We start from the raw sequence: 14884 nt of genomic DNA, 5'->3' as shown, positions 1-14884 counted from the left end.
AAAAAAAAAAAAAAAAAAAAAAAAAAAAAAAAAAAAAAAAAGTCACACTATGAGAACGTGCGGCACCCAAAGGCTTTCTTGAAAAACAGAAAGCTATGTATGCCAAGACTATCAGGGAAAGGGAGGCCTTTGACAACAGAAGGAAGAGAAAGGAAGTGCCACAGGACTGGAGCTGTAGTGAGTAATTACTAAAAACAATCCACAGTGTGGCTGGCTAGGCACCGGTGGTCTTGGTCTGTTCCTAGCCCAGTTCCTAGCTGGGCTAGATATGGAGACCGAGGGTTTTGCCTTGCCAACACCTCTCTCACAAACACAGTTTCCGCCTCTCCAGAGCTCTGAGATCACTCTCTGGGTCTGCTCTCTTCCTGCTCCAAAGCCTGGATGAATTCTGCCCCAGCTAAATTCTTTCCCTCTGACCCACCTGAGTTGCCACTAACTATAAACTCCAGACAATCTTAGTTTAGAATCAAAAAGATGACACAAGCGCTGGGCGCAGAATCTATCATCCTAAACTCATCAAGTATTCTGTTAGAAATCTTCCGCCATCAGATTTAACAGTCCAGGTCTACATATTGCCTGCTTTCGCCCCCGCCCCACAGTACAAAAAGGACCTTTCATTCCTCCTGTGTTCCCTCTCCCTCTCTTGGACCTAGAAGGCACGCCTCCTCCAATCCAATGATTGGCTTCATGTCGTTTTGATTATCCAATGATATTAATTAGGGGAAAATTCCACAACAGTAGCTTACTGAAAAAAAAGAAGAATATGTTAAACTCAGTAACAAGGAAATAGAAAAGGCAGGTCATGTAAATTTTATGGTCATTTTAGTATCAAATCCACTAAGGAATGTTATCAAGTAATGGACAATATTTTGATTATTATGTTAAAATAGTCCTTTTTTCTGTAGAGAATGGCTAGCTTCGGAACAAAAGTGGAAACAATAAGAATTTGGCCACTTCTCTTAGGAGGGGAATCATGGTCTGCCTTCGGACTGTGATAATGCAGAGTTTGGAGTTTAATTTCTCAAATAATGCTCTTTCTATGAAATAAGGAAAAACATTTCTTCAAACAGTGAAGTTACCATTAAAACGCTCTTTTTTATAGATGTGGCACTTAATATTGAGTGTAGGTGACTGGGTTTTATCCATTTATACAAAAGCATGCCAGCCCACTGAGTATGTTAGGGACCTCTAGAGTTCTGACTCTGTGCTTACATGCTTGAACAAAATTTGCTGTATAATTTTGGACAATTTACCTTTGCTATGATACTTTAGTATCCTCTAAGTAGCATGGTTATATGATCTACGTGACAGTTTTTTTTTTTTATAAGAGATTATTAGAGAGGTCCAATATTGAAAATAGATGTATCAAATGTGAGTGGACAGCATTGATTTAAGGATAATGTAATATAGATTACTGGGATAGCTGATAAATAATTTCCTCCAACAAAACACATGTTATGTGTATGATCCCAAAAGGCTTACTTCATTGTAGAGAATTCCAGACTGATTATCTGGATATCTTGATAAAATGATATAAAAATCCTTTTACAGGAATATGCCAAATTTTTCTAAGATATCGTAACCATCGTTGACATATGACAGGCCGATCAATAGTATTCTTTTAGATGTTTATAATTTTTATAACTTTGTTATTTGACAATTTTGTTCATGTCTATGGTGTATTCTGCTTGCTATCTCCATTTTCACTGGCCCCTCAGAGCAGGGCCCTTTTCAGGTTCATGTCTTTTCTTTCTAGTCATAATTAAATAGCAATTATACTCTGAAAAGGTTGTAGAACACAAAGCATATCCTACTTTTAAATAAGAAATTGGTATAGACATGAAGATTCTTTATTACAGATTTTCAGAACCTTGTTTTAATCTCACCAGAAGTTTTTATTCCCCTACCACAGGGAATCCCAGGACCTGGAAGAAAAGAAACAAAGATGCCTACAGCAGGACCCTATTGCAGGACCCCATCACCAAATAGAAAGGGACAGAATTGTCCTTGTTTTGCTATATATATATATATATATAATATAAAATATATATATATATATATATATATATATATATATATATATATATATATATATATATATAAAAACAGAAATAAAAACAAAAAAATATGCATGGGAGTGACCTAGGCCCTCTGCACATATGTAACAGTTATGCTGCTGGGTCTTCATATGGGACTCCTAATGTACATTGGACATTACATTGCCTTTGGACCCCTTTTGCCCCACTGGCCTGCCTCATGTGGCTTCAGTAGAAGAAGTCTTACTGCAGCTTTATATGTCAAAAGTTCGTGATATCCATTTTAGGACACCCCTTTTCTCAGGAGAAAGAGAGGAGGGTAGATGGAGGGGTGAAGTAAGATTGAGGGACTGGGAGGAGAAGTGGGAGGGAGGAAGCTGTGGGTGGGATATAAAGTAAATTATATACAAGATAAGAGAAAAACAATAAAAGAGGAAGATAATATAAAATATTACATGTCTTTCATGAACTAAAATATAGATGTTGAGGTCTAGAAAGTTCTCACTGAGAGAAAGGCCACCGATTTAAAACCTCAAAAATGTCAAGGATGAGAAGAACGCTGGAAGTGGAAAGAGGAGGTTCAAAGACCCTGAAGAGAGGCTGCTTGGTACAGAGAAAGGTTATTATTAGTCTCTTCAAGATGTATATAAGAACAACATGAACTATGTACTTTGTAGCAATGATAACTCAGTCTTACAACCTTGGAGGATGGGTAGGCAAAAGTCAAGATTATTAATTGACATGATCAGCCTCTGGCAAAGGCCTCTGCCTCACCATAAATGAATTAATAGGATAATGTGCTTTCTGGGGCCTCCCTTCTTAGGGTACTAATCTTTCTTAGAAAGACCCTAGTTTGTAGCCTACTTGTATCCCAAGCGTCCCACACCCTGATACCATTAACTTCAGAGTCAGAATTTCAATAAACAGAATAGTCACTTTACTTATGTGCCTTCCAATTCTTAGCCCAAATATTAATCCTCATGCCTTCCTGTTTAATTTCTGTAATGAGTAGCTGGAATAGATCATAAATATTATTTCATGTACCCCTAACAGTTTAGGAATCAAAACCTATATTAGATCTCCTTCTAGTGTGTAACTCCCATGAGTGTCTAGGGAAGTGCATTTCCCTGGAGTGTGCATCTTATCTTCCAGGATGGAGGCTGTCTTAAGACTTCCTTGCTAATCCTGGCACAGTTTATAGCCTTCTTTGCCTGTCAGGAATCTTATAGAAGAAATTGAATTAGGAGTATTTTCTTTAAAGAAGTTTATACCATTATTAGTATATTTCAAGAAGTGATTACATAAACATGATTACATATTGATCTTCTGTCTGATTTCTTTGGTAGGCATAGGCTCTTTGCCAAGGCATAACTTCCACAAGCCCTTCATGCTAATTAAAGACAGCCCTGGTTTAAGGCCATTTCCCTACAAACTCTACCTAGAGTCTGGGTGCATGCTACAAAGCAGCTGCTCCCAACAGCAACATTTCCAGCGGTTTTTGAAAGCCTTAATTTATGGAATTTTATTTTAAAGATTGCATTGTATGCAGAGACTATAAAGCCTGTTTTCCATTTCCCAGTGGAAACATATAGTCACTGAGGTTTGAAATATCTTAATCTCAAAGAGTCATAAAATGGCCCACACAGGGACTACATGACCGACAGAGGAGAGTTTCTGACTCAGTGAAAGTCAGAAGATTTGACTGCAGTAGAGTTTGAAAGAGAATATGACAATTTGTTGTTCTAGTTCCTAAAATACCAACTTCAGGGGAAGTCCAGTATAATACAGACAGAACTGAAATATAGTTTCTGTTTCCCCTGAAAATATGCTTTGAAGATGTTCAGTTTGGGAATGCGAAGTATAACTTGGGGAAACAAAGTTACACATTATATTGATCTTATGACACAGGCAGTCAATATTTATGCTGCTCTTTGGGGAAAAGTAATGTAGAATAAAGGAATGACATACTTTCAGTGATTTATTTTTTGTCATAGCCAAAACAGGATGGGGTTGAAGTAGAAGCTAGTTACACTTTGTTAAAAAAAAGACTTGTGTATTGTTTGTATAAAACTCACCAATGTATAAACTCATTAAAGTTGTGTTGCCAGTGAGCAGTGTTGTTTAGGCATGTACTTCCATCTGTCTGAGATACTGCTGTGGGAAGCTTGCAAGTTCAAAGACCCCACCTAGCCCCCCAAAATATACAGAGTAAATTCAAGCCCAGCTTAGGGAACTCAGTGGGAGTTTCAAAATGAAAAGGAAAAATTAGTGTTGAGATATAGTTCAGTGGTAGATCACTTGTCTATCAGGTGTAAATCCCAGGGTTTAACTCCCTGTACTAAAGAAGTGAAAAATAGAACAATTATGCCCCCATATTTTATTTTATTTTATTTTATTTCATTTTATTTTATTTTTAAATCCTTTTTACAGTCTTCGTTTGCCCCAACTGCTCCCATCCCATACCTCCATCCCTACCCACTCCCAACCCCTGTCTCTAAGAGGATGTCCTGACCCCCAACTCCCACTCCACCAGACCTCCCCACTTCCTGGGACCTTAAGTTTCTCAAGGGTTTAGGTGCGTCTTTTCTCACTGCAGCCAGATCAGGCAATCCTCTGCTGTGTATGTGTTGGGGGCCTCATATCAGCTGGTATATATATATGCTGCCTGGTTGGTGGCTCAGTGTTTGAGAGATCTCGGGGGGTTCAGGTCAGTTGAGACTCCTGGACTTTCCATGGGGCTGCCCTCCTCCTCAGTTTCTTCCAGATTTTCCCCAATTCAACCACAGAGGTCCCCAGCTTCAATCTATTGGTTGGGTGCTAGTATCTGCATCTGTCTCAGTCAGCTGCTTGTTTGGCCTCCCAGAGGGCATCCATGCTACACTCCTGTCTGTGACCCTGGAGCCTCCCCTTTGAGCTGGATCCCAATTTGGGCTGTCACTGGACCTCCTTCCTCACAGGCGCTTCTCCACTTTTGTCCTTGTAGTTTCTTTAGACAGGAACAATTCTGGGCCATCTTTAAAAGTAGAAAAATATAAGAAACCTATCAGCCTCAGTGTGAGGAGGTTCCTGAGAAAGAGGGGAATGGGAGTGGTGCTGATTGAATAATGTCTCGGAGTCAGTAGTGGGTACACGCTGTCAGTTCAGGTTCTCTCTATGTTCCGGAGGATTCTCATCATTCTTCCTTCTCCTTTCTTCATTCTCTCTTCTTCCCATTTTTTCTTCCTTCTTTCATATTATTTTTTCTTCTTCTGACTTAAGAGCCTGAACACAGTCTTTTATTTACTAAAGCTACATCATCGAGGCTTTGACCAATTGTTAATTATATTTTAGAAATTCTTAAATTTACATAAGTTTTATTAATCCCAGATCACTAGTCCCAACCTCTGCTTTCTTCCATGAGAAACTAAACACAAAGCAAAAGCACATTTCCTTCTAGATTGTACCCAGCCTGTTCTTCATGAGTATCTTGGCACAGCTCTTGCTGTTTTCCTGATACAGAAGACAGCAGTGTTTAGTAACTGTTTTCATATAAGAGCAAAAAGGTGACAGGCTACTAAGGTTAATAATTTCTTACAAATTTTTAAAATTTATGAAAGTAAAGTAGGCCTTGTCATCTTCAATTCTTCAAGTAACTAGGACAATGAAGTACTAACTTTTCATATGCGTGTATGTCATCTTTTTAAATCTCTAACCTGTTTCCTATTCTAGGAACTCCATAGCCTCATAGACTCTCCTTCCAAGACTCTTCATTTGTAGATTGTATACAAGCCTTCTTCCAGTAAGATAAACAAACCTATTGATCACTTGCTCGTGTTTGTTTATACATTCCTTATTTTCCTATTCATGCCTATCCTTCTTGAGAACATTGTTACTTTCTATCCTTGATGTCCCCTAGTGCACCCTGGCTAATTAATGCAGCAGTCATTAGACCGAAGAGTACATGGAACTCCTCATAATTCCAAATTCAAAGTCATGTCTTGCAATGAACAGTTTCTATGTAGGCTTTTATGGCCTCTTTGATTATGTTGTCTAGAACATTTCCCTTAGCCCTAAAGGCCAAGCCTGTTCCTTGTCCCCCATGGCCTTATGATCACCTTCATTCCTCATCCCTGAGAACCATATCTGTTTTATTTATTATGGTATGATTAGCTCTGAGTAGTGGGGTCTGTATATTCCCCAGGAAGAGAGATAGAATGTAAAGTAGAAGAGATAGCAGATCAGCTTCAGGGCAACAGCCTCCATCAGTACCACGTGATCAACACATGATCAGCCGTCTGGCAGTAGTCCAGGAGCAGGAACAGTGTCACAGCCTCCCTTTGGCAGTGAGAAGGCTATGAAGCAACTGTACTTAAGACATCAGTAAAAGTGATTAATTTGTATGAATGAGTTCTATAGATGTTATGGGTTTCATTTTGTGGCTTACTGTTTTTCCTAATAGTTATGATCTTAGAGAAAAACTTTGTTTATTAACATGTTGTGGGCAGACAGTATTTTATTACATCTAACCTAATAGTTTCAACCCCTGGATTTAGAAACATTTAGCTAAACTATTAAATAATACTGGTACCTGGACATTTCTCAGGCCATGTAAAATGGAGACTTGCAAGAAGAGCAAAGCTCCGTGTTTCCCAAGAGATACCAGAGGACTCCAAGGAAGGAATGGTTGGGAATCATGAGAGAGTTACAGACTGTTCTTCAGTCTGATATGTCCATCATTTAATAATTCTGTCATCAATGTGTTTGTTATTCCTTCCTGCACGTTAAAAATGCATTCTCCCAATCGCCCATATAGTACTAGCTACATTCACAGTTACATCTGCTACTTGTAAGACCCATTCGGCAATCTACCACTGTTTTGTATGATACACGACGAGAGGGTATGAGAGGGATAAGTTAGTGTGGTTGGGTAGAACCTCTGCTGAGCTGGGAACATTGTTACCCTCACTTGCTTGCCTTCATTTCCCCATGTTCTTTACAGTGGCTCATAAAAATGAAACACGTCCATGGTTTTCTAAATGTTCTGTTTTCTAGTCCTTGTCTGTGCTGAGTGTGCTGGGAGGATCACGGGGAGAGACAGGTACATGCTTACATCTGCATATCTCTTTCCTTTCTCAGCAATCCTGTCAAAGCAGGTTACCCTCTCTGGTGCTTGCTGATCACGTCTCTGTTACTTTAGCAGCTTTATCATTGAGTCCTTATGTGGTGTGTCTTTTCCCTTTCTTCCTACATTAAATAATAGCACTCTTCCCATTTCTTTTTGGTTTTTTGAGGCAGGGTTTCTCTGTGTAGCCCTGGCTGTCCTGGAACTCACTCTGTAGACCAGGCTGACCTCAAACTCAGAAATCTGCCTGCCTCTGCCTCCCAAGTGCTGGGATTAAAGGCATGCACCACCACTGCCCAGCCCACTCTTCCCATTTCAACAAACTATTTTCTTCACACTTTTCTTTATACTCATGACCAGAAACTAAACACCTGCTATTTGACATAATGATCCACAATTCTAATTTCACAGGGTAACTAATAAAACTTTGTTTAATCATGTTTAGATGTCTCTGCTTATGAAGTCGTCACCTGAAAGATATGAGATTTATCTTACATTTTTGTGCACTGCCATGTACTCCTATCTACCAACCTCAATTTAATAAAGTTTCTTCCTACATGAAGTCTAAATGCACAGGAGATGTAACTTCTACTACTTTAAATTCCCTTCATCTCATTCTTCATAATTACTTTTCTGTTGTTGCTTACCATATTCCTATATTTTGATAATACTATATAAGCTTCATCTGCTGATCAAACAAGTGCCTAGAAATCCCATATTTATTAAATCAAAGATTTCAGAAACTACCTTATTCTTAGAAATAAAGTTCTACAACTATTTTCTGAAATTAATTTACATACATGGAACTTTTTTACAGAAATACTTTTGGATCTCACATTTATATCAAAAGAACCTAGTGAGTTAACATGATAAAAATCAAACTTAGGCTTCAACAAATTCTACAGTATACAACATGTATTTACAGCATTTAGTAGAAATTTTAAAAATTCACCAAAATATTGGTCTTTACTATTTTCTAAGTCATATATAATTTGACCCTGGTATTTGGAAAGGATAATGTCAGGATAAATAACAAACTCAACTAGAAGTCAAGAGTATAGACCTTACTTTAATGTTTGCTATCAAAATACTTGCAAGAGAACTTGTAATTCTAAAAGCAAATAGTTTCTATTAAGAGAAATGCATAATTAAGTTTATGAACCAGTAAATGAAAGAGTTTCAACATAAGACACACTTTTAGCCAAGTATAGTGATGAGTGTCAACATTACAGAAAGGTGGGTATAGGGGCAGGAAAGATGTGAGTTGGACGTCAACTTGAGCTCCATAGTGCAACCTCCTCAGAACCAAATAACCCAGCATTCAGAAACAGGAGGAACTGCAGCAACTTTTATTTCTTTAACTTTCCCTGTCACAGTTATGCAACACACACATCAAAATATATTCCATTTGTTTATTTTAGTGTACAATGTAAAACCTGACAAACTTTCATAGGGAGAACGTGTGTGATGTAAATGCTCAGTCAGGAAAAATGATATGTACTAATCATTATGCAGATCTTCCTTGACTTACAATGTTTTATGAACCGTGAATTGATCGCAGATTGAGAAGATCTGAACTCTCTTCATAACCTTGAAGCTGCTTATTTCATTTAGTTGATGCAAATTCTCTCCCTTTCTAGTTACCGGTGAGATTGTTACCTACTACGTCCTCATCTGGAGGGGCAGGTAAAAGAGCAAACCTGGCAAATAATGCCAGGAAAGCATTAATTACCATCTCAAACTCAACTCAGTCTCTGGAGTTATGAAATATCATAATTGCTTAAAAATTCATTGTCTTCTATTATTGAAAAATGTATCATAGCTTCATTTCACAGCCACAAAGGAAATTACAACCCAGAAAGGGAGACTATAAATATTCCCATTGGCAGAATTTCCTTTCCAATTTGTTCCTGTGTTCATCTGTATAGCTGTGATTATAAAAAGTCAACTTGTGCTCTTTAATTCTTCCTGACTTGTATGTAGCAAGAGCCTCAGGAAGCAGAGAATTTTAAATACTTTTCCTATACCTTCTTGTTGCTCTGTTCTTTCTGTTTTGTTCGGTTTCATTTGTGTCTCAGTTTTAGTTTACTGGAGCCTTCAGCTAGTGTTTCTAATCAAGAATACTTAGATCTCATAGACAAGAGTCTGACCTTCTCAGTCTTTCAGCTCTTGTGGTCTTGCTTATTGTGTTTCCAGCTCCCTCATATCCTTTTGCCTCTCACACTGCTTTACTGTATAAGTTGAACTCCTGTCAATTTCAATTACGGAAACAGTTTCCTATTAGCATCTCCATCCTTGGCCTCTGTTTTCCATTTCTTCTGAGTAGATTCTTCTGCCACTTTCAAAGTTTAGCCCACATATTTTGCTTTTTGACGCATCCTCTTCCACCCTGGCCAATTTCATTCTTAAATACTTCCCCTTTAGTCTCCTTTCCTTTGAGGTCATTCCTGTGAGATAACACTGAGATATCAGAGTAGGAAATATCTTATTTCAAGCCACGGCTTCCAACAATACAAACCCAAACAGACAAACACTAATACAATGGCTTTTGGAGAATACGGGGTCCCTTTAAAGAACCTCAGATCATGTGAAAATTACCAGTGATTGAGAAAGTATCACTATAGGATGGAGAGAGACAGTCAGAGATGCAGATGGACAGACAGACAAACATTCTCTCTCTCACACACACACATACACACACAGATGATAGACAGACATATTTACACATATCACCATCTTTACTACTTTTCTCAAACATTTTCATATTTGACTATTAGATTATAAAAGACATTTTATTTCTACAATAATTTGTTTTTCTCTTAACACTTAAGGTTAAATATCTTTGCATGTTTTTTTTTAAAAAAAAGTCTGCATTTGGTTGTCTAAGTTTCTCTTTCATCACTGCCTTAGTAGTGATTTTTAATTGGTTTGTGAAGACTGTTAATTTTGTATACTGTTAATAACCAATCTATGATGCTGTTATCTATTGTGAGAAAATTCTCCTAGTTTGAAACATTCTTCTTCTTTACTATTAGTAAATATAAATTCTCAATTTTAATGCAGTGAAATAATTATTTTTAAGATTAGAAACTGAAACATCTATATTTTTTGAAGGACATTTTCACCTTTTAGTAATACTTTCCTGTATATTTTATAATTTTTTTAAGGATTTACTTATTTACTTTATGTATGTAGGTACACTGTAGCTGTACAGATGGTTGTGAGCCTTCATGTGGTTGTTGGGAGTTGAATTGTCCTCTGTTCACTCTGGTTGGCCCCACTTGCTCCGGCCCAGAGATTTATTTATTATTATACTTAAGTACACTGTAGCTGGCTTCAGACACACCAGAAGAGGGTGTCAGATCTCATTATGGGTGGTTGTGAGCCACCATGTGGTTGCTGGGATTTTAACTCAGGACCTTTGGAAGAGAAGTCAGTGCTCTTACCTGCTGGACCATCTCACCAGCCCATATTTTATAATTTTTAAAAACAACTTTTCATGTTTATATAAATTTGTAATATTTTTCTTATACCATCATTATTTTTGAGTATTCATTATTTTTGAATTATGGATTATCAGGCATTTCAATGCTGTACTTAATATTTATTATTCTTCTAAGAATATTTTAAGGCAAATTTGTTACAAACAATGAATTTATGGAAGCATCTGACTGATATTTAATTGGTTTACTTACCAATTTTATATTTTCCTTATTTTCATGTTCTTTATAAGTTCTAACAACATGTGTGTATGTGCACCAAGTGTGTGTTTGGTGTCCATCGTGGTCAAAAGGGGGCATCAAATTCTCTGGAACTGGAGTTATATTTACTAGTCATATTTGATTATTAGGAACTAAACACAGTTCCTTAGCAAGAACAACGGGTGCTCTTAATCATTATGCCCCATTCTCTCCCATTCTACTATCCTAGTGGGCGTATTTATTAATTTATTGGCAGAGTCATGAACCTGACTAGATAAGCTAGACTGACCTTGAATTTGCGGTGGTCTTCCCATCTCAGTCTTTCAAGTGCTGTGATAATAGGTGTACACCATATATGGTTACAACTACATGTTTAATTAAATTTATGAGCTTGTTTCTTTGCATGAGTGGTGACATGCTTAGCTAGCATGGCTTAGTCTTCAAAGTATCCCCACCACAAACATCCCTATTTTGGTCCGGAACAGACACTAAAACAAGCAGCTTGTTGTTTTGTTTTGTTTGTTTTGTTTTTTCTCAGAGAACAATTCATGATATTTAACATATATGTATAATCTGAAATAGAATTTTCATATGTATAATTAACTGCTACAATTCATTGAAACAGACATATTCAAATAATAAGGGAGTGCAACAGAAACTAAAACTGAGAATAGAAAAAGTGAAACTTGGAAAATATATAAGTAAAAGCAAAACATTTGACTATGGTAATATTGATGTAGGAAGTCTTGTTTTAGAGAAAATAGATTTGTTGATGTAAATGAGGAAAGTGCGAAGAGATGGATGAAGGGTCCCAGAGGAAGATACACCAAGAAACCTTCATTTTAGTCACTCCACAACCTCAAAAGGCTAAAGGTAAATTACTTGAACCTGTTCAAAGCTCATAAAGGAATGGTCCTCTTACTGTAGTATAAAATAGTGCTTTACCCTTTTGATCAGTGTTCTACAAAGAAACTTCATTCTAGGTATACAAACTCTAAAATTAATGTACTGAATAAAATATGATATTATTTCCATTTTATATTAATTTCTTGGCAGAATTTTTTTAATTTACACAAAAGGATGTAAAAATCAGATAACAGAATCTGTGCATTGTTTTCTGTGCCTTCTACTCACCCTACAAAGTCACTACCTCCACAGTGCATGTTAGCATACCACAAGACAGTGTGGAACACCCTGTGTATACACATTTCTTCCCATCATGCCTTACAAACAATGGTATGCTGCCCATCCCAGCAAGATTCCCTTGTGCATTGTTCAATAGACTATGTGGGCATTCAGGGTCACCACATTATTCCTTTTCTTACTAGCTAAGGTTCATGCATGCTTCATATGATCAGCACCATCCACACATACTTCTGCGTACTTATTACAACACCACTGCTGAGATTCACTTCTGCTGGAACGTCTAAAACTATGTCCGTTGGTTCTCTTATTCTTTTATGTTCAAAGAATTATTTATATATCCACTTTATACTGGCTACAATCTCTAGTTTATATTGATGTATTTTAAATTTTTGACATAGTGCCTACTATACAGTGCATGCTGTCTCAAATTTAGCTTTCCAAGTTTTGCAATTGAAGATCTGCTTCTATGTCCAGTGACTAGTATATTTTGTTGTTAGCATAAATAAACTGCTTAAAATATTTTGTTCAAGGATTTGATATCTACATATAATTCAATTTTTTTTACAGGAAACTTAATATGAAATTTGTGGACCATGTCCTTTGCCTTACAGAAGCTTTGCAATTTTATGAGGTCCCATTTGGTGATTCTTGACCTTAAGGAATAAGCCATTGGTGTTCTGTTCAGGAAAATTTCCCCTGTGCTCAGGTGTTCGAGGCTTTTCCCCACTTTCTCTTATATCAGTTTCAGTGTATTTGGTTTTATGTGAAGGTCCTTGATCCACTTGGACTTCAGCTTTGTACAGGGAGATAAGAATGGACCAATTTGCATTCTTCAATGTGCTAACCACCATTTGAACCAGCACCATTTGTTGAAAATGCTATCTTTTTTCTACTTGATTGTTTTAGGTTCTTTGTCAAAGATCAACTGACCATAGGTGTGTGGTTCATTTATGGATCTTCAGTTCTATTCCATTGATCTACCTGCCTGTCTCTGTACCAATACCATGTGATTTTTATCACTAGTGCTCAGCAATACAGCTTGAGGTCAGGGATGGTGATTCCTCCAGAAGTTCTTTTATTGTTGAGGTTGGTTTTTGCTATCCTAGGTTTTTTATTATTCCAGATGAATTTGCCAATCGCCCTTTCTAACTCTGTGAAGAATTGGGTTGGAATTTTGATGGGGATTGCATTGAATATGTAGATTGCTTTCAGCAAGATGGCCACTTTTACTATATTAATCCTGCCAATCCATGAGCATAGGAGATCTTTCCATCTTCTGAGATCTTCTTACATTTCTTTCTTCAAAGACTTGAAGTTCTTGTCATACAGATCTTTCAATTGCTTGGATAGAATCATACAAAACAACAACCAAAAGACTGCGAAAAGATCTTTACCAACCTTACATCCTAAAGAGGGTTAATATCCAATATATACAAAGCACTCAGGAAGATAGACTCCAGAGAACCAAATAACTCTATTAAAAATGGGGTCCAGGGCTAAACAAAGAATTCTCAACTGATGAACATCAAATGGCTGAGAAGCACCTAAAGAAACGTTCAACATCCTTAGTCATCAGGGAAATGCAAATCAAAACAACCCTGAGTGAGATTCCTCCTCACACCTGTCAGAATGGCTAAGATCAGAAACTTAGGTGACAGCAGATACTGACAAGGATGTGGAGAAAGAGGAACACTCCTTCATTGCTCTGGTACTGGCACTCTGGAAATCAGTCTGGAGATACCTCAGAAAATTGGACATAGTACTACCTGAGGATCCAACTATACCACTTCTGGGCATATACTCAAAAGATGCTCCAACATATACCACGGACAAATGCTCCACTATTTTCATTGCAGTCTTATTTATAATAGCCTGAAACTGGAAAGAACCCAGATGTCCCTCAACAGAGGAATGAATGCAGAAAATGTGGTATATTTACACAATGGAGTACTGTTAAGCTATTAAAAATAATGACTTCCTGAAATTCTTAGGCAAAGGGATGGAACTAGAAAATATCATTCTGAGTGAGGTAACCCAGTCACACAAGAACACACATGGTTTGCACTCACTGCTACATGGCTATTAGCCCAAAAGCTTAGAATACGCAAGATACAATTCACAGACCATATTAAGCTCAAAAAGAAGGAAGACCAAAGTGTGTATGCTTCAGTCCTTAGAAGGGGGAACAAAATATTCATGGGAGGAAAGAGAGGGAGAAAGTGTGGAGCAGAGCTGGAAGGAAAGGCCATCCAGAGACTGCCCTATATGGGGATCCATCCCATATACAGACACCAAACCCAGACACTACTGTGGATGTCAAGAAGTGCTCGCAGGCAGGAGACGGATATCTGACAAGAGCCTGACAAGTACAGATGTGGACCCTTGTAGGCAACCATGGGACTGAGCACGGGATCCCCAACGGAAGAGCTAGAGAAAGGACTGAATGAGTTCAAGGGGTTTGTAGCCAACAGGAAGAACAACAACATCAACTAATCAGACCTCCCAGAGCTCCCAGGAACTAAACCAGCAACCAAAGAATACACACGGAGAGACCCTTGGCTCCAGCCACATGTGTAGCAGAGGATGGCCTTGTCAGACATCAACGCCAGAAGAGGCCCTTAGCCCCGGGAAGGCGTGATGCTCCAGTGTAGGGGAATGCCAGGTCCGGGAGGCAGGAGTGGGTGGGTGGGTAGATGAGCATCCTCCTAGAGGCAGGGTGAGGAAGGATGAGATAGGGTGTTTCTGGGGAGGAAACCAGGAATGGGGATAACATTTGAAGTGTAAATAAATAAAATATCCAATAGAAAAAAGGAATTTGTGGACCACAGAATAAGTGGATTTTAACATATATATAAATATATATATACATACATATATATTTAAGGTATTTGAAAAATGTA

This window comes from Mus pahari, chromosome 9, assembly GCF_900095145.1.
Source record: "Mus pahari chromosome 9, PAHARI_EIJ_v1.1, whole genome shotgun sequence".
Taxonomy (NCBI): Eukaryota; Metazoa; Chordata; class Mammalia; order Rodentia; family Muridae; genus Mus; species Mus pahari.
Note: the sequence above shows the minus strand (reverse complement) of the source record.